At 32.7% G+C, this 24,867-nt stretch overlaps 1 pseudogene; it reads left to right on the top strand.

Moving 5' to 3' along the window:
• The first annotated feature begins 4,305 nt into the window (after window positions 1-4,305).
• Window positions 4,306-15,078, top strand: LOC124896669 (annotated as a pseudogene).
• Window positions 15,079-24,867: the final 9,789 nt, after the last annotated feature.

Below are 24,867 nucleotides of genomic sequence, written 5' to 3'. Positions count from 1 at the left end.
GAATAGTGGACGTGCGTTACACGTGTATCAAGTGTTTTTTAAGAATAAATGTATGTAAAAAATATATTAGTTGTGGGTGTGTTATTTTATTAAATACAAAAAAGTTTAGAAAACAAGGCAAAATTTTCAAGAAAAGAAGTGCAGTTGATTAAAGAGGCATTTTGTCATTATATTTACTTATTTCCTACTTCTAAAATAAGGTTATTTTTACGAAGAGTTATTTTTATTTTTAGGATTCTATATATTTATACTTTACGTAAAATGTAATTTTAATGAGATGATTTATAATAACAGAAAACATATAATTTAATTTAGAACATAAATTGTAACAACTAATTTTTAAATTTTGTACTCATTTAAAATGCTTTATATAAATTGATAAATAGTGAGTAAAATTTATACAAAACTTTAAAATTTTATGTATATAAATTTACATATTGAAGAGTAAAACGGTAAACTATGGTCCAAATCCAAAAAGGCCCAATAGATTTAAAAAGACAGAAAAAAATGAATTAGGAAAGCAAACAAATATTAGTATTTGTTTTTGTCTGAACTCCGAAAGCTTCCTTTTCTTCTCACGAAAATCTCTCTTTCCCCAAACATTTTCACTCTATTATGATACTGCATATTATTTTCTCAAAAATTGATGAATAAGTTGAAATCATCAATCTCAAAATTGAACTTTGATAGACCAAATCTTTAAGAGTTTGTTCCTACTGCATCCATTCAACAACTATATGTCAAGCTTTGCCTGTAATTCCTTTTTTTTTCCTTTTTTTTTTAAATTTTTTTATGCTTTAACACGTTTGAAGATTTGATTTTTTTGAACCCTTTTGCTTTACTTTTTTTATGTTTTGATTTTCTTAAAACCACTGTTGCATTATATGTTCCATGTTTTAATTTTTTATTCCTCCTTTTGCTTTGCTCGTTCGAAGATTTAATTTTTTAAAATCTATTCTGATTTAATTTCTTGTTCCAGGTGTGATTTGCTTAATGTTATCAACTTTTAATGTCCTGATGTTTGTAAGTCTGCTGAGATACTTGAATTTGAGGTACATAATAGAAATAGAACCCGGTAAATAGAATGTCCTGATGTTTTTATAGTTCATTGGACACATATGAGAAATCAAATCCAAGACTTTTAAAAAAAAGAAAATACAAGCTGTAATTTTTGTTTCTCTTTTTTGGGTTACTATTTTTTTTTTCAAAAAATCGAGGAAGATCCGTCAAATGTAATAGCTTTTTGCTCAAACAGTATGTTTGTGTGGTAAATTTAGAATCTAATTGGTAGTACTTAAACTCATAGTTTAAAATTTATAACTCATAAAGTTGAAATTTCGACTCCCGCCTTGAACTTTGAACCGATAGAAATTGACATAACTGGTAAAGTAAAGTTGTCGCCATGTGAATATTGAATAGGAGGTAAGACTGTTACACAATAGACCCTTATCGTCCGACCCTTGCCCAAACTTTATGCATATGAGTGGTTAATCTATTGGAATGTCCTTTTGTATCTTTTAGAAATTCCTGGTATGAATGAGTCTTACACGCAATTAAAGTTGTCGTTATATGATCAGTAAGTCACTGTTTCGAGTTGTGAAATAAACTGCTTGCAAAAAGGTATCCTTGTGTGTGGATAATGTTTGTGTCACATAGTTCTCAATCAATTATGGTCGTAGAAAATTTTATTTAACACATCGTTCTTAAGTAACTTTGTTACTCATTTACTAATCATTATGAAGATTCGTTATTCATTTCTGTTATTTGTGGTTTTGTTCATTTCCTGTGTTGTCTCTCATCATGCTCTCATGCAGTGTCATCATACCCTGGAGCCACTATTTTTAACTTTGGATGTCTACAATAATAATAACCTAGTGTAGTGCCACAAGTGGTATCTAGGAAGGGTGGGTAGGATTTACTCATGTCTTACCCCTAGCTTTGTGGGGTAGAGAGACTGCTTCCTTTGGATGTCTGAGATAAAAATTTATTTTGAATGCTAGTACATTCTCATTGTTGTTACCTATAACTTCTTATTAGAGTGATTCAAATTACTTTACTACTAAATCCTAACAAATATTTGTTTATCTATGCTAGCATGTTGGTGAAAGTATGAACAATCTGTTATAAGATGAAATATATTTCACAAATTCGATAGGATTTGAGAAAGTGACAATTCTTTTGAAAGAGCCAAATTAAATCTATTAGTGGGCATTGCGTTGTATGATTATTAATCCCCATATACGTGGTACTATTGTTGTTTAATTTAAAGCCTACTATAGTTGTATATGGGTGAAGTAAAAAATGAAGAGGGTCACACCATCAAAAAGAAAGTCTTGTTTCTATTTTGCCATACAGTGTACTCCAATACCAATAAAAAATTGTGATGGAATGAATGGTAAGTCTTTCTTTATTAAAGGGTAGTTTGGTGTGTTAACGTTCTCTCCATGCACATGAATGATGGTCATTTTATGATACTGCATATTCTAACTGATGTTGGTAAATAATTTCAATAGAGAATCACTTGAATATAAAGAAAATTCGTGAGGCAGAAGAAGCTGGATGTCGAGGAAGGATAACTAAGGTTTTCAGTTGATCCTTTCACTTGTATGAAGTCTGAACATTTTTGTACATGGATTTATTGTTAGTGTGTCAAGTGCATGTGTAGATATAACTTCATCAAACTGATTTTTGCCTTTTTAACTATTGCTTGGCTTTTAGAGGAACAATAATTATCTTTTTCTCAACAAACGATTGATATGCTACGAATTCTTATAAGTTTATTTCTTATTGTCTCTACCACAGAGTCACCATGAATTCATCCAACCCGGGAACAAACTACCATAGGAGAATCGATAGTTGGAAGTGCCATTTAATAGTTATATTCTTTCTACTACTCATTCCAACATCGCTCTAGAGTATAAGTATAGGACTGCAGGTAAATAAATTCAACAGGGGCATCCCCAAAGCACAGCTATGGCTGGCCATTATAGTTGGTTCATTTGGTGTGTGGATCAGATGGTTTTTGGCACGACTAACAATATATCAGCAGCTTGCAGTACTTCAACCTTAAAGAAAGTAGTGAGTATACATATACTTTTCTTTACCTAAATACTTCATGTCATAATGTATTATATGATAGATGCTTGTAGTATTTTTGCCTAACTACCAAAGTGCTCTGCTGTTGATTATTTCGTAAAATTTGTGCTTAATTTGTAAAACTGAAGAAAATAATAGAAAAAAAACATAATTGTTGAATGATGCAACTAAATATCTATTTATGAATCTAGCCACATTAAAGGTACTTTAAGAAAAGAATAAATGTCATTACTTTGCCAAAATAGCTCAATCTAATGTAATTGTGTATCTCCTGAACCTGTGAACACAAATATTTGATGTGAGTCAGTAATAATATATTAGGAGGTGTAAAAAAGATTTGTATCACATAATTTCATGTGTTTTACATTACCTAAGATCTCTTTGTAGATGATGTTTTTGGTGTATTTTCTTTTTTTCGCTTTGGATACTCCGTCATGATCAAAACCTTTGCCGCTGACATTAATATTCCTCTTTAGAGGGCAGCGTATAACTGTCCATGTGAAAAAATGTGTTGTTGCAAGTACAATCCAACAATTTGTATTGTCTATCCCTGTACTTTGTTTATCGTCATTGAAAAGCACAGTCGTACTGGAAATTATTTTCTAATGAATTTAAATGGGTAACATTCATTTTCGGGAGGTGATAGCTGGATTCGTAGGATAAACACATGTTTGAAAGTATTTTTTCCGATCAATATTTCTGCATGTATGGCGTTCTTATCAAAATCTCTACATATCATTTTTGTGCCATTACATAAACCATTGGAAGCATCCAAATTTCTTAGTAAAATGATAGGTACTTTTTTTTTTCAAGACCAAGCTGTAAACCAATAAAATATTGTTAGAACGATACTATGAAGAATTTGAATAATAAGTTTCCAATCAAATATGCTAAAAATAAAGATCATATGAGTAATAAAACTATAGCTATATGTTTACAGTAACTTTCAACACGTTAACATTTTTTTCTTGAAATTTGTGTAGAATGTTATTTAGTTACAATATATAATTGTAAGGCATTGAAATTATTGATGCTTAGTGTTTCTCAATCTCGTGGTCCAGGATCCTCCCAAGTAATTTAACTACATTATTATCAACTCGCAAGTTTTATCTTAGTGATTTTTCAAGAAGAGTGATAATTTAATGTTGCATCTTAATGTATCTTTTGAATGTTTAATCATTAGCCTTTTATGATTTTTATTCTTTTGAGATGGCGTATTGAAATATACTTTTACTTTTAGTCAACTTCTCTGTTGGTCAGACTAATATCCTATTTTCTGGGTAATTATTTGTTTTTAGGGAGTTCCTAGAGAATTGCAAAGAAGCTGTTTCAACTTTGATGTTTGCAGCGGCTAGATTTTCTGATTTGTTAGAATTACATGAACTGAGAGCTACATTCACTGAGAAATATGGAAATTCCATTGATTTTTTTATGAATAAAGAGGTTACTCATTGTCTTTAGCAATATATAATACTCATACATAAACTTATTTCACATGGAACTCTTTTTCCCACTGTTAAAACATATTCGTTTTCGTCCTTGATAGTTTGTTAAAAAACCAAAGTCTGAGCCACCTACAAAGGAGATGGAGCTTCATTTGATGCGAGAAATCACAGTTGAATCTAGTGTAAGATGAAATTCAAAGCTTTAGAGCATAAGCTATCTAAACTAGCGACACGTGTACAAATAAGCGTTCTATACAATGACCAGAACTTGCACCATCCACAATATAGTCAATTCATTTCTTGAAACATTATAATCACTAACAAGAATTTCTTGGGTCACTTTTAGCATATAGAAGTTAAAGGATTTTACCTGTAGTGCCCATAAGTGAAAAAATGAGGTATGACATAGTTCTTGAGATCTAAGTAAACTTGCATTATTATCATAATAGTAAGTTTCAGAATAATGTGGAGAATCGAAAAGAGTTTATTTTTCCTTTTTTTGGCCTTCATATCGTAGAGTTTCCAGGTTAAATATTACTGTTTCTTTTTTACTTTGTCGGGGAGGCTGTGTAGGGAGATTTTCTATTGATATAAGTACAAGTGAATGATGACCTTTTCAATTATAAACTGAAGAGGGAATATCAATAAAGCTATTTGTTATGTTGGTGACGTGTGTTTCTGCTTCTGAATAGACACCTTGTCCTTAAATTGTAGTTGGATTATACATACTGAAGATATTTTTCCTGCCTAATCAGTCTTGTTTTATGCCTATGTTTCCCAGAACTTTCTGAAGAGTCATAATGATGAAGAATACAAATCACACAAGAAAAGGGATGAATCAGTTCAGAGAAAATAACACCAAAAAGTGAATCTTAATAATTATAATGCAAGGGATGAATCAACTTAAAGAAAAGAAGATAAAAAATCAAAGCTTAATAATGAGAATGGAAGGGAATATACGACTTTTAAAGCATAAAAGGAGCATCGCTCATCTCATGGATAAATATAATGGATGGTTGAGCCATGAAGTTATGTAAATACATCACTTCATGACTTGTTCAATCGAATAATCTGTATACTGTTTTGGTAATATGGTTTTGCTATGGAAATTTTACAGGAAAATTTTTACTGATTATGCAGATTTTTGTTTTAAGATGTTCGGAGACAGAGTGAAGATCTAATTCTTATCTAATGAGGCAAGAGTGATAGCTAGCTTAGGATATGATGATACTGGAAACTTTGCACCTGGAACATGGTCAAAGCTATTTGGGAATTACACAACTGAAGCACAAAGATACTGTGAAAAGTATCAAGTAAGATTTTTTTTTAATTTATAATGTATTCAACACACATATATATATATAGTGTATCCCTTTATATTGTTTGGTCACATATAAAAATGTAGCTTACTTTAATAATTAATAGTAAGAATATCTTTCTGTGTTATCCAGTCTATGAACCATAGATACTTTTATATTACAGAAAATTTGATTCTTAAATATAGTTCTATATTGATAAATAATCAAAAGCATACCTATGTGGAGGTACACCATTTGGAGTTAGTGCATTCAAGTAATATTCTTGATAGTAATTATTGGTGTCATCCTCTACAGAGTCAAAACTAAGAAACATTCTGCTTTCATCAGGAAATCTGAAAATTAACATTTCATTTAGCTGATCAACGTATTCATTTCTGCTAGCTAGGATAGCCCGTTCTGTCATGTATTTTACACAAGTTGCATTTTTATCCAATGATGGAAATAGTTGGCCTAGTAAGGCATCTTAACTAGTACTATTACTCTTATTTTCAATAACCGGTCGTTTTGAAAGAAGTACCAAATCATCTTTTATTTTAGGCTCCTCACCATTACCTATTCGTAATAATAATTCACTAAATGATGGATCTATTCGTTCCCTCATATTTCTTGTCAATTTAATCCTTTTCATTCGATGCCACAAGTATGATTTGACCAAACTTGTATTTACCGTTTTAGCCCTAGTAGATTTTGGAATTACTTGCAGTACCTAACGGAAATTGTAGTAAAAAATTATTACTTTCCCACAAAGGGTTCATCAATGTCCAATATATCTCTGAAGCTCCTATCAACTGTTTTAACTATCCAACGGCTAGCCATAGGTGCTTCATCCCAAATTATCATCTTGGATTTTTTAATCAATTTACCTCCACCACTTTTCTTTGACATACATGTGATTGTTGAATCAGTTGACTAAAGTGGTATCTCAAATCTAGTATGTGTTATACGACCTCCCAATAAAAGAGTTGCAGCTACACCACTTGTTGTTCCTAAAGCTATCATCCCTCTCGAACTAATATTTGTAAGTATTGTGCGATATAAGAATATTTTTCCAGTCTCTCTAGGTCCGTCAATAAAGAATAATCTTGATTTTTCAGTATCGACCCTTTCCAATATAATCTTGAATGCTTTCTCTTGTTCAAGATTTAGTTTTGTTTCTACAGCCAAATCTTCTAAAGGCACTATTATAGATTTCTCTTCCCTTATTTCTTTACATTCTTATATAATTCCATCATCCAACCTGTGTTTAAGTTTAGGTATGTTATATTTTCAATTTTCTTCCCCATACTCTCTAAGAAATGATTTATGCTTTTTAATGTTCATTGAAGTTAAGCAGTAGGAGAATTGTCATGTGTTCTTTTAAAATCTTCTGACATATCATCATAATATGTATCCTAGAGCTTTCTAACATCCATAGGATTACAATGAGCCAAAATTACTACAAATAAATTTCTCAAAGCTGATGGTATTTTGAACACGACTACTTCACATAGGCATTCAGAAATGTTGTTATCTGATTTCAGTAAACCTCTTTCTTTTGTAGCTTCTTTGAATGTTTCACATGATCTTCCATTAACAGACAACAATGAATCAAATGAAGTTGGTCCTCGTACGTGATTCAATAATAATCGCAAATAATATTTTTTGCCTTCTTTTGTTGGGTTAGCTGTGACATTAAAGAAAAAGATTAAAATAAATCAAATCTAAACATACACAAATTGTAAGAGTGGTTGTAGTGCTTACCAACATTAATTCGATAAATAATTGCTCTTGTTTTTCTTGAGGTCCAAATCTTACCCTGCGGGTTCCAAACATAATACTCTAGAAATTCCTTATATCGGTACATTCGTGCTTCATTGTCCGTCGAACATTTTTGAAAAAACTTAGTGAGCATGGTATGTGAGGAATATTTCCATGCAACAATATTTTTTAAATTTTGTTTGTTCCAATAGCATACTAAAATATTAACAACAATATTAGAAAGAAGAATAAATGATGAACAAATATACTTAATTATGAATGTATTTCTATTCAATTATATTGATTTGGCCAGTAGTGTTTAGAAAATCCAAAATTGTTCACTGGTACACTTCTGTGGTAATTGCTTTGGAACATGTTGAAAATTATCTGCGTAGTTTTTCTTTGCAATTACTTCTCAGTGCTTGCTTTTATTTCTTTTTCTAGAATTGATTTTAAAATTCAGACCATTGAGCTTGATGGATAAAGAATCAAGCTTTAGATATGGGATACAACTGATCAAGACTGGTTTCAGACCATCACTACTGGTATGTTGTAATGGTTATTAATTGATAAAAGTTCTGGTGGTTTTTCATCAAGGTTGTTATAAAGGATTCTGGTATAAGAGATTGCCATGACCGCGAGAAGTTTTCTCCATTTTTGTTTTCTTAATTGAGTCTTATTTAGAGAAGTTCAGTTTGATGATTTTTTTTATCCCCCTTTGTTTTTTCCCTACATTTCCATGTGACTATTTACTGTTGCTCCTATGAAGAGATTGGATTATATTGATCTTCTCTATCATATTATTTTTTCAAAGTTGATGAGCCACTATCCTTGTGCCTATTTCTCAACCTCATGAATAAACTGTTCTCTTATTAAAAAGAAAGAGACGATCTTCCTTAGATTCTTGTGTTTTGTTATCTGTGTACTTATTGCTTCTTCTTTTTCTAATTACAAATTTCTCCAGCTTAGTATCGTGGAGCCATGGGTATATTGTTAGTGTATGATGTTACTAATGATTTTTATTTTAATAGTAAGATTCTTTATCCTGATTCTCCTATAATCCAGGTTGTATATGTGAATGATCATTATTTTTAGGACTTCGGTGAATTAATTGCATTATTTCATAACTCATATCTGTTTGTTGTCATTTATGCAGTATGCTCATTACTCACTGGCTCAATTTTTTCTTTTTATTTCTGTTATTTTTTTTTTTACTTTATTCCTCTCTTGTGAATGGTTTCTAATTGTTTCATCCTACCTGTAGACATCAGGAATTGGATTCGTAACCATTAGCAGCATGCCTCAGAAAATGTCAACAAAATACTTATAGGAAATAAATAATTAAAATTTTGAAGTCTCTACTTTAATAAATATAATATATGATCAATATGTATGTTTTTTGTAGGTTGTCCCTACCACAAAGGGTCAAGCCCTTCCAGATGAGAATAGAATTAAGTTTTTTTGAAACTATAAGTATGGTCAAACAACTTTGAAAGAAATGCTAGTAAGTTTGCTCTTACTGGGAATAATTTTTACCCTGTAGAGTGCAAAGACAAATCTTAACGTGAAAGAAGTTTTCTTCTCAATAGTGAGATATATAAAGCAAAGGCTTGCAGACACAGACTGTAACACCCCGCAAAAGTTTTTGGCATAGTATCACCCCTGGTAGCATGCTTAAGAAGCTAGCAACTTGTAATCTTTGTAAGTGTCAAAAATGACTTAGCTTCACATTAGCTTCTAAACTTTAATGTTCCTTAAATCTATCTCTCCGACCTCGAGACTTGATTTTTAAAGTTGATTCATGTTCAGGAATGTAAGGAGGGTGTCTCTGAGAAGTTTTGGATTTTTTTGGACAGGGGATGGAATGTGTTTAGATGATGGAAACAGTCGCCCGCCGCGAAGTCATCCGCCGCGTCGATGATCGCATCGATGAAACAGTGGCCTAATGCGAAGTCGTCGTGCCACGTTAATGATCGCGTCGATGAAATAGTGGATCGACGCATCACGTCAGATAACGTATCGAGTGTCCAGTTTGCATTTTTTTAAATTCCAGGTCAGGAGGGGTATTTTAGTCTATTTCCCCTAATCTAAACTAAGTTATAACATGAAATTAAAATGTGTTTAGGGCCAAATACATGAGAAACTACTCATATCCTCTCAAATCAAAACCCCAATCCTTTTTCTCAAGGATCAAGAGTTCATCCTTTAGGTCAAGAAGTTCAAGAACTTAATCAAGATTTGGGTTCCACTCTCTCTACTAAGAAAACTAAGGTACGTGGGGTTGTCCTAATCTCATGGGCATGATTTTGATACATATTTAAACAAGTTTTTAATAGTTACTTAAGTATGTGTATAATTGTAAGTGTGAACTTTCATTTTAAAAAAAACATGCATTGTGATTGGGTTTTGAGAAGAATATCGAAAGATCATGGGGTTGCTTTTATTATAAATCTTGATTGTTTAATTTGTGGACATGTGCTTTTGGATTTTTGAACAGTGTTATGAATATGAATTGTGGATCTTTTAACCCCCATGATGACATTTATGTACCCCATACAATACTAATATCAAACTATTGAGAGCATGAGTTTTAAAAGCCCTTTTTGAACATAAAAATTGTGTTTAGCTAATGTTGTGCTACTTTAATAATGATAAAAAATTCTTGAATATTAAAGTGTTGGAAATCAATATGCATGTGTTGAATGAATGGAAATCTTATCGGTGTGCATACAAATGGTTTGCATAAGAAGTGCTGAGAATCGATGTGATACAGATGACTTGTAAGTCGGGGTATGACGATACCCCATTGAGGATTCGCCTTTGAATAAAAAGGAAAGGAATGTTGTGTGTATGATGCATGTTTTCTTATAATAAACTTAAAATTAGACCAATGTAGGTTAGATGGTTACTCGAAGAAAGCACGAGTCAGAAGACTTTATGCTGGAAATCGTGATTTTCTGACATAGGACCTTGGTACCCTGCTATATGATCTTTTTTACCTAGTATCATGTTGTCCCAATTCGGGACCTATGGTTAGGAGCCCTGCTTTGTGATCTTGAGCCCAACCATGGCATATTGACTTGATTGGGAGCTTGCGGTACCCTGTTGTATGATCTTATGTGTCCTCCCTTCATTAGTACTCCAATCTTGGTAGCAAACTGCGTTCTGGCAGTCGGTAAAAGTGTGAACTTATAGGGTGTACCATCTAGCTCCCTTGTGTTGAAGTAAATTGAACCATATAGGACAGAAATGTTGTTGAAACTCACCATACTATTCCTATGTTTTTCCAAATGATTTTGTAATAATATGTTTTATAAAAGCTTTCACCTATGTTATATAAAAGTTGTATTTTGTTTTTAGATTACTCTGCATACCAATGCATCTGTATTGACCCCCTTTATTTCAGAGCCTGAGGCTCAGTCTAAGGGTCTCGCTAAGCCGTAGATTTGTCAGACAGAAGTGTGCAGTTGGTGAGCCTCCCTTACTTAGAAAGGCCATTCTTAGAGTTTATTATTTCATTGTGGTATTAGTCCAACTGGGGGCCTTGTCCCAGTTTTAAGTAAGATGTTGGTTTTGATGTATTAGAGATTTCGCAGACTATGTTAGATACTATTAGAGGTTTATGAAATTTCATTTGGATTGTTCAATTGAATTATTAAATTGACCGTGTGTCTGTATGTTGAAACTTGTGCATCTCTTTATATTGTTTAAATGGTGTGCATAGTTATCAGAAAGAAAGAGGCTCAGGCAATTATGGTTCGGGAACCCCGTCATGGCCAGGGCCTAGTTCGGGTCATGACACAGACTCCAACATGATCAAACTACCAAAATAAAGTACTGTGGGTGATGTAATTAACAATCTAAAGACAAAGGTCATAAATGAACCTGTAGCGTCATTGGCTAGAACTTTTCTATGTGGAAGCTATTTTGAACAATTTTTTCCTCTTTACCGAACCACCTGATCCTTTATATAGTTATTCAGTTTTTGTTTAATAACGAGATATACTAAGCAAATACTTGCAGACACAAACTCTAACACAATCAGACTACCAAAATAAAGTACTGTAGGTGATGTAATTAACAATCTAAAGGCAAAGGTAATATATTAATCCGGTAGCCTCATCTAGCTTGTATATGTGAAAGCTATGTTGAACAAATTTTCTTCTCTTTACTTTTCTTAATCCAACACCAAATTTGACATTATAACATGCATATTACATAAACGTGTCATGTATTATTTTTTGTTCAATTTTGACAGACAAGTTAATTCAGGAAATTAACAAATAATTGGGCTTTTAGGCTGCTTTGGAGTTTGCTATAGTTGTTTAGACACGTAATTTAAATTTTTTCTAAGTTATAATTTTTCTCATGGACATAAATCTCCATAATTTGCAAAAGCTATCAATTTTTTTTTTTCAACTCTTATACAATATTCATGTGTAATCTAATATTATTCCTATCACCACCTAGCTAGCTATTAGCATAATGATCAATATAAACTAGGAAAGGCTAAAACATCTTTTACCGCATCCCCAAAAATTTCAAGAGAAACAAATATAGTAACCATGGATCATTTTTTATTATAGACGTGCTAGTATTTGTAAAGATTCTTAAATTTGAAAGCCGAATATCATGGCAAGTGAATCCATTCAACATTCATTAGTTTTTTTAAAATTTTTTTTTATAGGAACGGATAGAGAAGAACTTATCACAAGCTCGATTTGACACTAAAATTTTTAGGCAAACCTTCGATGTAATGAAAACAAAACAGAAAGATGAATAGGAAATTGGAGGGAAGAGACAAAGAAAAGTGGCAAAGAGAAAAAGGAAGAAAACTCATATATTTAAGAGCTACAGGTATTGTTGGAATTGGAGAAAAATATAAGGGACAAAAAAGTAAATGTGTAGGTCAAATCGAAAATAATTTTAATCGAAAAAGTAAAAAGTTGGGGATACTTAGCTTCTCATCTTTTGTTTTTTTTTTTAATCAGTTTTTAGCTCTTCTTTAAACACTTTTTAAAACACCTAAAAAACTAAAAAAAGAGATTAAAAGCTGATTTGATCATTTTTTAATCCTATTCAAACGGGCTCTTAATGGAACCATTAGATTTATCAATTGTTTTCAATAAGTTAACCCCCTCAAACCCCTTTCTAAGCTATTCCAACTAGTTTCTTGTCAAAATGCTCAAAACCTAAGGTAATGAATTAGAACCCAAACCAACCGTGCTACTAATTCAAAATCGACATTTCAAATTTAGTAGAACTGACAGAATCACCATCCAATACTTTGAATCATTAAATATTGACTAACATCAAACTAATCACTTTCAAGGCTACTCAATAACCTCAAAACTCACTCAAATCATTTGTGAATGCTTCAGGGACTGTGCTAACCATCCCCGTAACTCCATAAAATCTTTGATATACTCTTCTAGAACAATGAACAAGAGGTCGGGTGTTAACATTGTATGTCTTGGCAGACTGTACATTCCAAAATCAAAAGGCGGGTTGGTATTTAAATGTCTTTTAAATATATTCAAACACTGATTACAAAGTTGTGGTGGAGATTCAAAACTGTTAAATTACTTTGGACTAATTATATGTTTTATGTGGAACAAATACTACAAAAACATATCCCTCAAATAGTGGAATAGAAGGGAGGCTCACAGGTTTGGAAGAAAATGCTCGAAGCTAAATATAGTCTGAATTAGAAAATCTAGCGGGAAACTAAGAGTGAGTATTCAAATATATGGTTTTATTATTGGAAAAAACTTGAATTCTTGTACTATGTCCTACCACCTATATTTCACATCGACAGACCGATGAAAGATGTGAAGGAATTGATAGAACATGGTGCACGGAATAAAAACAAATTGCATATGCTCCTACCAACAGATATTTTATCTCACATTAAAAAGGAGCTAATCATTACTGAAGAGATTATAGAATAAGATAAATCATAACCACCTCAAGAAAGAGATGGAGCAGCAACAGCTATGCCATAATAAGTGGACTCAAGGTTTATCTTTTAAGTTTTGTTTCTTTCTGTGGAGGCTATTGAAGAAGAGGATTCCTATTAATAAAGTTCTGAATATGATGGGCGTTAATATCATTTCTAGATGCAGTTATTGCGCAGAAAATGCTCAAGAAACTATAAGACATCTATTCAAAAAGCGTCTATTTTCTCAGAAGGTATGGACCAATTATGCCATAGCAATAGGATTACAAGGACCTTTCTTAATGTGAATCAAACAATTTATAGCTGGTGGAGCGAAGAGTTTCCTATTAAGTTGAAGCTATCTACAAAGCTACGCATACGTTTATCCTTCGAAAAATTTGAAAAAGAAGGAATATCATCATTCATGGGTATAACATGTCATTTTCAATAGCTTGTTTTTGAAATAAATTATAATTTTTATTAAAATACTAGACGTCTCTACCCATGGCTATAGAATATACCCCAACAGTGGCCTCTTCTAGTGCAATTCTTAGAAGGATACATGCCTAAAATCGACTGTAAAGTGGTGAAATGGAGTAAACCAGGCCATGATTGGTATATGTAAAAACCATTTTCTATCATTTTGTATAAATCTTTAATTTGAAATTCCATGTAAAAAATTTTCCAGACTTGAAGTTATAAATTTCAGACTAGGCTAGTTTCACATAAAATTAGAGCGAGGCATAGTCTAGAGAAATATGAAAATAATTTGGAAAAATTTGGTGGTATTTGATTTAGTTTCTAGTTAGATAGGATGATAAGGAAACCATAGAAATTTACGGAATCTAATTTAGGTAAGTAGAACTTCCGAATTAGATCTTAGCATAAAGGACATTATTTGGAATATACCTGATCTAAGGTATGTTGCAAAAATTAAAATTTTTGGGCGAAGCTGGACATTCTATCACGCCGACTCCATTATAACAATGTTCATGCCACTAGGGATGGACATTCTATTTGTTCGGTTTGATAGTTTAATATCGATTCGGTTTTTTGATTTTTGGATTGACAAAAATGACAACCGTAACCAAACCAAAATAAATTTAGTTAGGTTCGATTTCTACAAATTCGGTTCAATTATTTTGAATTTTTATTTCGATTTTGAAGATTGAAGTAGTGAACCTCTCTTTGTTATGACTAGACATTTAAAATTAATGATTTAAAAAAAAATTCAAACCTTTTTCATTCCCAGATATAAATAACTCAACATGGATGAAACTAAATGATATAACCATAAGTTTGACATAATATATAACTTCATTATACATAAGTTTGCATGAACAGTCAGAACTCGAAAGAGTGGTCGCTGCCTGAAAGACCACAGTCGGCACTGCGGGCTGCAACGCACAATGGTCGTCCGGTCACCGGCTCTGATATTGTTGTACAGACGACAATCTCGTCGGCGGTCTGTGTTTCGATCGATTGTTCTACTATTGGACTGATATATGTTGTTAGTTGTATGTGGCGTGCTATTACTTATTAGTTATTAGGGTTGCTATTATATATTTATATTATATTATTATATATTAAATATTATATATAATAAAATATATATTATTAATTATTTATAGAATTTTGATTTATCGGTTTATCTAAATTCTTTTTTTGAAAAACCATAAACCAAACTGTTTAACCAAATTTCAAAAATTAAAAACCGAAAACAATCCGAAAAACCAAAAAATCAAACCAAAATTAAAATTTCGATTTGATTTTTTGGTTTTTTCGGTTTAAACCAAAATATGCGCAGCCCTACATACCACCATAGCAACGTGTCTCTATAGCAGAATAATACCTGCTATAGTGTCGTTCAACCCGATCAACGACCGCTACAGTGGCAGGTGCCACTATAATAGCGATAGAAGTTGCAGTTTCATATTTAAAATTCTCCAAAATAGTTTATTTATCTAAAACTCATTTTCGATCAAAGAAGGGGCGATTTGCATCAGATTTTATCCATTAGACTTTGTTAAGGCAAGGATTTTATCTCTGTTATCTAGTAATTATTGATTTAGAATTGCTAAATTATGGAGTTCGGAGAGGGTTTTAGGTATGATTTTAGTTGTTTTCTGATGTGAGGGAGCAAATTAAGTAATAACTTAAAGGGTTATAACTATTAATGGTTAATTTACCCCTTGAATTTCATGAATTCACTAATAAATTCATGAAATTAGTAGTTTTAGGTGAATTACGAAAGAAAAGCCAAGGAACGGGAAGAGAATGATCATGAACTTATAAATTTTAGGTGTTGGGTGTGAGTTATAATTCCCAATATGGTAGTTCATTTTATTATTATTAGTTTGTATGCATGTTCTTAGACCAAGAGCAAGCAAAAATTCTCGAAAGGACAAAACTCCGACTTAGAGGAATTGTGCAAGCTTGGTTCGCGACAGATAATGGTATTATAGTTTGATCAAATTTGTACTACATCTGCATGTTAACTACTTTGTAGTGTGGCTTGTTGGTGCATATTGTTTGGTGTGGCTAATGCAAGTGATTTTACATGTTGTATGATTTTGGCCTACCTTATGGTTAAATATGAAATATTTTTGTATTTGAAATGTTCTCGCGGGTTATTAATGGAGTAAGGTTGATAGACACTTGCGTCTGGGGTCTTAAAACATAAATGAAATTTATCCTCTGTAAGTCATGACTATAGGATATATGTATTACCTATAGTGTGTATGTATGAGGGACATATGAGTTTGATGGTTCCTTGAGTGAACCGAGTAATATAATTATATATACGCCTCATAATTGTTGGAACACTCCAAAAATTCAAACCAATATTAGACCCATGTTTAATGTTCATGAAAAATAAAATATTTATATTTTGGTAGTTTTATAAGTGAGTTAGACATATATTAGGGCCACAAATAACTACTAGCTTATAGACAAGTCAAAATATCCCTTACTGACTGAATTCTTAAGAAGAATATAACTATGGTCAACTCCAAACAAACATAACTTCTAGATTACTACATGTTTTTGAGATAAGGACACACCAAAATATATATATATAATTGAATTAGATTTCCAATGCTTTCAGTTTTGCCTTAATCCGATATCAAAATAAAAACTATGACCAATTTACTGAAGCATTGTCAAAGCTACTAATGACAACGAGTTATCACAGACCACTATAACTCCTAGTGTGAGTCATCGTCTGAGAAGTGAGGACCAAAATTTAAGTCCTTTGGTTATGACTTAGGCTATGAATCGTAGCCAAACACTACGAGTCATCACCTAAGACATCGGGATAGCTTCCAGGAGTTTTTCAGATAATTTTTGAGGGGTTGTTTGATCTTTTCTTACTATTTTAACACCAAAGCTACGCCGTTTAAGCTTCCCAAAGGCTGAATAATTATTTTAAACACCCCTAAGTCCCCCATTCCTCAAAATTCACTCAACACTTGGAAAATTTAGAGAGAAAGGAGTGATTTACCTCTCCAAGCAAGAAATAGATTTTTTCAACTTTTGGCTTCAAATCCAAAGATTTCTTCAAGGCTTTAAACCTCAGGTATTTGAGATTTCATCAATGGATTTTCTTTCACCCATTGAGTCCCAAAGATAACTCAGTTCCTCATGTTTAATTCACCCCTTAAGCTTAGGGTTTTCATGTGAAGTGTGAATTTCTTAAGTTTTTAATTTATTTCTTTGACTAAACCATGAATATATTTTGTTCATGAATTTGAGCATCTTTCCATACTCATAACTATAAAACCTCATTATATTGATAAATTCTTGATTTTTGGGCTTGAGTTATGAAATTTCATATTACGTTCAGATTTTAATATTGCCATGATTAGTTGCATTCTTCAGAGATAGTGGGTTATGAACACTAGATGGCCTAGGATCTCATGCATACACTTATAAATGCTAGATTCTCCAGCTTACATGTTATTGAATACTTTCAAATTATGCATTTATTGTCAATTTTTAGAATATTACTATTATTGACCATTTTCAGTTATTAGTGTCATTCAATTGGGAGTAGTACTTAGAATCGAACGAATGTAGAGATGGATGCTCACCCGTCAATAAGGTTGGGATCTTTAGTAGAAGTTCCTAAGTTCTAGATTTATGGCACCACTGTAAGTTCTAAAAAGTCACCCATCAAACCAGACTGAAACCTTAGACCTTTCGAATATCAGCTTAGTGGATCCATGCCAGTCGGTATTCATACCCTTTGTAAGGTACTGAACACCCATCGAATTGGATTATAGGTTAGACCTCGGTTAGGTTAAATTGGGGTCGCTTGTGACTCTAAGCACCGTGTTGCGACTAGGGGATAAAAAAACTTGGTATTACAGCATCAGGTTTAAACTGTTCTAGGGTGTCTTAAAGCTACGTTAAGTAGAGGCTTATCATGGGTGAGAAACGTCCATACTTATAGGTGAAAGGCTATAAAGCGTTTTGGGAAAAGTTTCACTTATTTCATGTTCATGTTGTGTGATAGAGTGTGAACTTTATTAAAATATTCTTATAACTTATTATCTACATATTTACAAAAAATGTCTCCCAATAGAACTAACATAAAGAGGAATGGGAATCAACAAGCACTACTGCCAGCTCCAGCAAATCCTCTAAAATAAAAAGTCTCCCATGCTAAGTTTAGGATTATTTTCACAGCATTAGCCCAGTTGATGACCACCTAAAATAACCAGTAGGTTGTTCCACCAGCTAACCTAGTTATGTATATGGAGAAGACAGAGTCCGAGACTTCACTTGGATGAATCCTCTGGTATTCTTTGAGTCTAAGTCTAAAGAAAATCCATAGGAGTTCTTGTATGGTATTTAGAAAGTTATTAAAATCATGGGTGTCAATTAAACTGAAAGTATTGATTTAGCTATTTATTAATTGGAAGGAGTGGCTCACATATGGTTCAAGCAATGGAAGGATGATAGAGGTACAAATGCAGGATTGGTAGAGTGGGATGAGTTTGTTGTTGTATTTCTAGAATGGTTCTTCCTACTTGATTTAAGGGGATCCAACGTGAAGGAATTCATAAACTTGAAGCATGACAACATGAGTGTGAAAGTTAGCTTTAGTTTACTCAATTGGAAACGTATGCTCCAGCTATGGTTACTGACTCTAGGGCCTGAATAAGCAAATTTGTGTCGGATATTTTTAAGGATATGGTCAAAGAGTATAGAACGACTATGTTTTTTAAAGAGATGACATCTCTAGATTGATGGTTCAATCTTAACATATTAAAGAGGAGAATACCAAGGGAAAGGAAAAGGAAAAGGAGAGTAAGAGGTCCAGAACTGGTAGTATTAATTTCTCTTAGTAGAGGTCAGATGGTGGTAATCTTTTTTAGTTCCGCCAGAAGTTTTTAGCTTTAGCCTCATCTTTTACTTGTGCTCTCTTACCCAAGTTCAGGTAGGATATTTGAGATAGAGAGTCGGGCTCTAAGTTCCAGGGTAATATGAATAGTGTTCGTACTAACCTAATTTGCAAAAAATATGGTAGGAACCTCAAGGGTGAGTGTATGGAGGGTAGTGATTCTTGTTTTAGGTGTGGAGAGTTAGGTCAAAGATTAAGGGAATGCCTAGTGGCTTTATAGAAAGGTAGGGATGCTCTTCAGCAAAGTCAATATAATTCTCCAGCAGGTCATCCGAATCAGAAGGGCACCACATCTAGTGTACCTGGAGGTATCATCAAAATAGGTTCTATGCACTTCATACTTGATAGGATTAAGAGGGTTCTCCTGATATAGTCATTGGTATGTTGCAAGTTTTTCATATTCATGTTTATGCATTGTTAGACCCCAGAGCCACATTTTCCTTTGTGACCCCCTATATAACAGTAGTCTATGGTATCGCCCCAAAATTATCGTAGAACGCTTCTCATATTCTACTCCAGTCGATAATTCAGTCATAGCTAGATGGGTGTACAAAAATTGCCTAGTCACAGTATCTCAGAAAGTTACCTCAGTCTACCTTTTAGAGTTAGACATGACAAATTTTGATGTTATTCTTGGCATGGACTGGATCCACTATTACTATGCCTCAGTTGATTGTAGAAATATAGTAGTCCAGTTTCAGTTTCCAAATGAGTCAGTCTTAGAGTGGAAGGGTAGTACCCTAGTGCCTATAGGTCATTTTGTCTTTTTTTTTTAAGGCAAGGAAAATAATTTTTGAAGGATGCATCTATCATCTTTTTTGATTCAAGGATTCAAGGTCCAAAACCCCAAGTCTTCATTCTGTTTCTGTGGTAAATAAATTTCCAGAATCTTTGCCCAAAGTTTCTTTCGAGCGAGAAATTGACTTTGGAATGTACTTCCTTTCATATACCTAGATTATTTTATTTCCACCTTATAGAATGGATCTAACTGAACTTAAGGAATTATAGAAACAATTGAAAGATATCCTGGACAAGGGTTTTATCAGGCCTAGTATCTTTCAATAGGGTGCACCAACTCTTTTTGTGTGCAAGAAAGATGATTCTCTCATAATGTGCATCGACGACCGTTAGTTGAACAAGGTCATAGTCAAGAATAAGTATCTCATTCCTAGGATTGATGAATAGTTCGACTAGCTTATAGATGCTAATTATTTCTCTAAGATAAACCTCAAATTCAACTAGCATTAGCTTAGAGTCAGAGAATGTGACATTCCAAAGACAACCTTCAAAACACGGTATCACCACTTTAAATTTGTTGTTATGTCTTTTAAGCTAAGAAATACCCTTGCAGCTTTTATGGACTTACTAAATAGGATGTTTAAGTAATACTTGGATATATTTTTTATAGTCTTCATAGATGACATCCTTATTTATTCTCGGAGTGAGGATAAACATACAGACCATTTGAGGATTGTCTTACAAACTCTCAAAGATCACCAATTATTTTCTATGTTCAACAAGTGTGAATTTTGATTAAAATCGATAGCATTCCTTGGTCATATCATTTTTGGTGAAGGAATTTGAGTTAATCCTTAAAAGACCAAAGTAGTGAGTAACTACCTAGATCCATTTCTCCATCATATATCAGAAGTTTCTTCAGTTTAGCCTATTACTAAAGATGGTTTATTAAAGAATTTTCCTCTATTGCATCTCTTATGTCTAGACTGACTCAGAAAAAATTCAAATTACAGTAGTTTGGTTTTTGCGAGAAGAGATTTTAGGAGTTGAAGAATAGACTTACCTCTGCTGTAATTTTGACTCTGCTAGAGGGTTCAGGTAGTTTTATGGTTTACTGTGATGCTTTCAGAGTTGGACTTGGTTGTGTGTTAACACAGTAAGGCAATGTTATAGCATATGTCTCTAGACAACTCAAGCCTCATGAGAAGAACTAACCGACTCATGATCTTGAGTTAGCAACAATTGTTTTTGCCTTAAAGATTTAGAGTCATTCTCTTTAAGGGGTTTATATTGATGTGTTTATTGATCACAAGATCCTTCAGTATGTGTTCATCTAGAAAGATCTAAATATTTATCTTAGTATTGAAGGATTATGTTATGAGTGTCTTGTACCATCCGGGTAAAACCAATGTTGTAGCTGGCGCTCTTTGTAGATTGTTTATGAAAAGTGTTTTTCACATTAAAAATAAGAAGAAAAAAATATGTTCGTGAGGTTCACCAGCTTGCTAGATTGGGATTTCAGTTGGTAGATTAATCAAAGGTAATATCTTGGTTCAAAATAATTTGGAATCTTCATTGATAGATAAGGTAAATAAAAAGTAAGATAGTGATCCTATGTTTCTTAGGATTAAATAAGCGGTCCAGAGTTAAAAGGTTGAGGTTTTCCCCCAAGGAAGATGTGGTGTTCTATATTATCAAGGTAGACTATGTATTCCAGATGTAGATGACTTGATACAATAGATGCTAGCAGAAGCTCACAGTTCTTCATATTCTATTCATCCAGGAGACACTAAGATGTACTATGATTTACGGAAAGTTTATTGGTGGAATGGGATAAAAAAAATATCATTGAATTTGTGGCTAAGTGTCCAAATTACCAGCAAGTTAAGGTTGAGCACCAGATACCTGGTAGTACACTTCAGGAAATCATCATGCCTACTTGGAAATGGGAAGTGGTGAATATGGACTTCATTATAGGGTTGCCTTGTACTCATTGACAATATGATTCTATTTGAGTTATCGTGGACCGAATGACTAAGTCAGTCCACTTCTTGCTAATTAACACTTTAGATTCAATCAAAGATTATGCTAAACTCTATCTTAGGGAGTTGGTGAAGTTTTATGGAGTCCCTTTGTCTATCATTTCAGATAGAGGTACTTAGTTTACCTCTCGCTTTTAGAAGAAGTTTCAGAAGGTTCTTGGTACCCAAGTTCATCTTAGTACGACTTTTCACTTGCAAATAGATAGTTAAGAAGAGAGGACCATTTAGACATTAGAGGACATGTTGCACTACTAGAAAACATTAAATTTCCAACGGCCAATGTAGTCGGAATGTTGTCGGAAATTAAGGTATTTCTGACTACTTTCCGAATACTTGTGGTAGTCGAAATATAGCTTGTCGAAAAATAATTTTAGACTACTGTAGTCGGAAATTTCCGACTACTTTAGTCAGAAATGTAGTCGGATATTTAATAAATATTTATTCGAATATTTAATAAATATTTATTTAATAATTATAAATATTCCGACTACTGTAGTCAGAAATTTAATAAATATTTATTTAATAATTATAAATATGCCAACTACAGTATTCGTAAATTTAATAAATAATTATTTAATAATTTTAATTACTCCGACTACTGTAGTCGAAAATTTAATAAATAATTATTTAATAATTTTAATTATTCTGACTATTGTTGTCGGAAATTTAATAAATAATTATTTAATTATTTTAATTATTCCGACTACCGTAGTCGAAATTTAATAAATAATTATTTAATAATTTTAATTATTTCGACCACTGTAGTCAGAAATGTAATAAATAAATATTTAATGATTATAATTATTTCGACTACAGTAGTCGAAAATTTAACAAATAATTATTTAATAATTTTAATTAGTTTGACTACCGTAGTAGGAAATTTAATAAATAAATATCTAATAATTATAATTATTCTGACTACTGTAGTTGGAAATTTAATAAATAATTATTATATTGTTTTAGCTTACACTGCTTTCAGATTATAAACAATAACTAATGTATTTTTCACAATAGGATCAAACACGACAAAAAATTATAAATATAACCACTTTAAACCATTCAAAACAAACATCAAATCAAATAGTTTAAACATCTAAATATTACAACCAAAAACAAGAACAATAACTACAATCTAATTATCATCAGATTCATTATCTTCCTCGTCATGAAATAGTTATGGCATGTGCTTCTTAACCAACTCCTCCAATTTATCAAATTTAGCAAACCTAGCATCGTTAGCTGCACATTTTTGCATCAATTCCACAATTTACTTTTTCATCGCTTTCATTTCTTGCACAGTTTGCAAAGTAGAAGAGGAACTGGAAAACAACGAAGGAGTACTCGAGGATTGGACAACTCCAGTCCTGTAGGTCCTACCTTTCTTTGGACCACCTACCACAGCTGTCCACATATTATTCATCTCTGCAGGTGATGGTTGGACCATGGTACCATCCTCTGAAGTTGGTTGGGTTTGACGCCACTCTTTTATACTTTTTTGAAATTCTTCCTAAAAAAAAAATTATTTGTCAATACGTAAACAAGCAAAGTTGAGTAATAATAAAACAATGTATGTAAAATTTATTATCTTACATATGCAATCCTAGCACGCGGTTCGACCCAATATCCTCTTGTACCGTCCTTGTTTTTCTTTCTATGCATCACTTCGTAGACCTCAAGATAAGGACACTCTTTTCCCCCATTTTTATATTCTTGCAAAATTAGATGCATATGACAATGGTGCTAATCATAATTCTGACAACGGTGTTGATGATGTTGAACTAAGTCTAGATGATCCTACCAGTGGTGCTGATGGTGCTGAGTCAAAAAATAAGATTAGTTTCCAAAGGTTACTAACAGGTTGGGGGTATTGATTTAATTGAAAAAAGTTGGTATGGTAAGGTAAGTATTAAATTACAAAGCTATCATATAGGTTATCGATTAGAAAATAGTACGACACTCGTGCAATATTCATACCAAAAATTGACTAATAAATTTAAGAAACTTTTGAAGTGAATGATTTTAAAAGAGAAAGTCACTGTAATTGATTACCAAAACACCAAAAGAAAGAAAAACAAGTCCATTTTTAGTAGGAAAAATCTGCCATGAATCTCCACTTCATACTATAACTCTTCTTCTTATTATCATCATCATCTCTGCTACTCCACACTTAGTTCTTGAAGATTTTTTTTTCACTTTTCATACCAAAAGTGAGCCCATTTATTGCAGCAAAAGCAACATTTGCAGTTAAGGCAACAGTGACCCAGACAAGATAAAGGTCGAGCTAAGCTTAAGAGCCCAAGCTTAGTAGGCGGGAGCGCGTTCTTTCTAGTAGATAGGAGTGCTTTGTTCATATCTTTAAGTGATAGTGAAATGTCTTTTAAAAAATAAAGTGAATCAATAAATGTAGAAAATTCTTGACAGCTTAATACTGTCAATTCATCAACTGTGTCTTAACGAAGGCTGAATACATACACAGACGCTTAATTTTGTCTGAATTTTTCACCTAGAGAGATTCTCAAATGATGCTCCGTGGGAGTTTATCTACACGGTGTAAACCACCTGACTTTTAGTCATTCACTAGTAATACAGTTCCATAGCTTTCAAGAGTTGTAATACAAAAACGCTCAAGTCTTCTTTCAGATGGCACTGCTCGCCAGCTACACTGAGATTCAGACTAATTCAACTACTTAATTCCATTATTCAGACATTATTTCTTTGTTTGTTGCCAGCTACATTGACAACTCCACACCAACGACTGTCGTATACTAAGAGTGTTACAATAAATACTTTGCTCATTACTTCCAATTAAGTCATCACCTCTCTAACTAAACCACTAATTCTCTTCTTCTTACTTTCTAAAACTATTAGGTAGGGTGATACAAGATTAAGTTCACAACAAAAGAAATAAGAAACAACAAGAGTAACAAAATATCAACAACAATGCTAGTGAATTGAAATAGGCCACACACGGCTCACTAGACTTTAAGATGAACAACAACAAGAAGATAACAGCAGTAGTGAATCGAAAGAGACCCACACGGCTTCATTATGTCACAATTTAGAACATTGAAATAAACCGAACAAATCAGAGATTTAAGATAATATTACCAGTCTTCATCGGTGGGTAGTGATACTCATCGAACCT

The sequence above is a fragment of the Capsicum annuum genome, chromosome 3, assembly GCF_002878395.1.
Source record: "Capsicum annuum cultivar UCD-10X-F1 chromosome 3, UCD10Xv1.1, whole genome shotgun sequence".
In the NCBI taxonomy this organism is placed as follows: Eukaryota; Viridiplantae; Streptophyta; class Magnoliopsida; order Solanales; family Solanaceae; genus Capsicum; species Capsicum annuum.
This window is presented reverse-complemented; position numbering and strand designations above follow the sequence as displayed.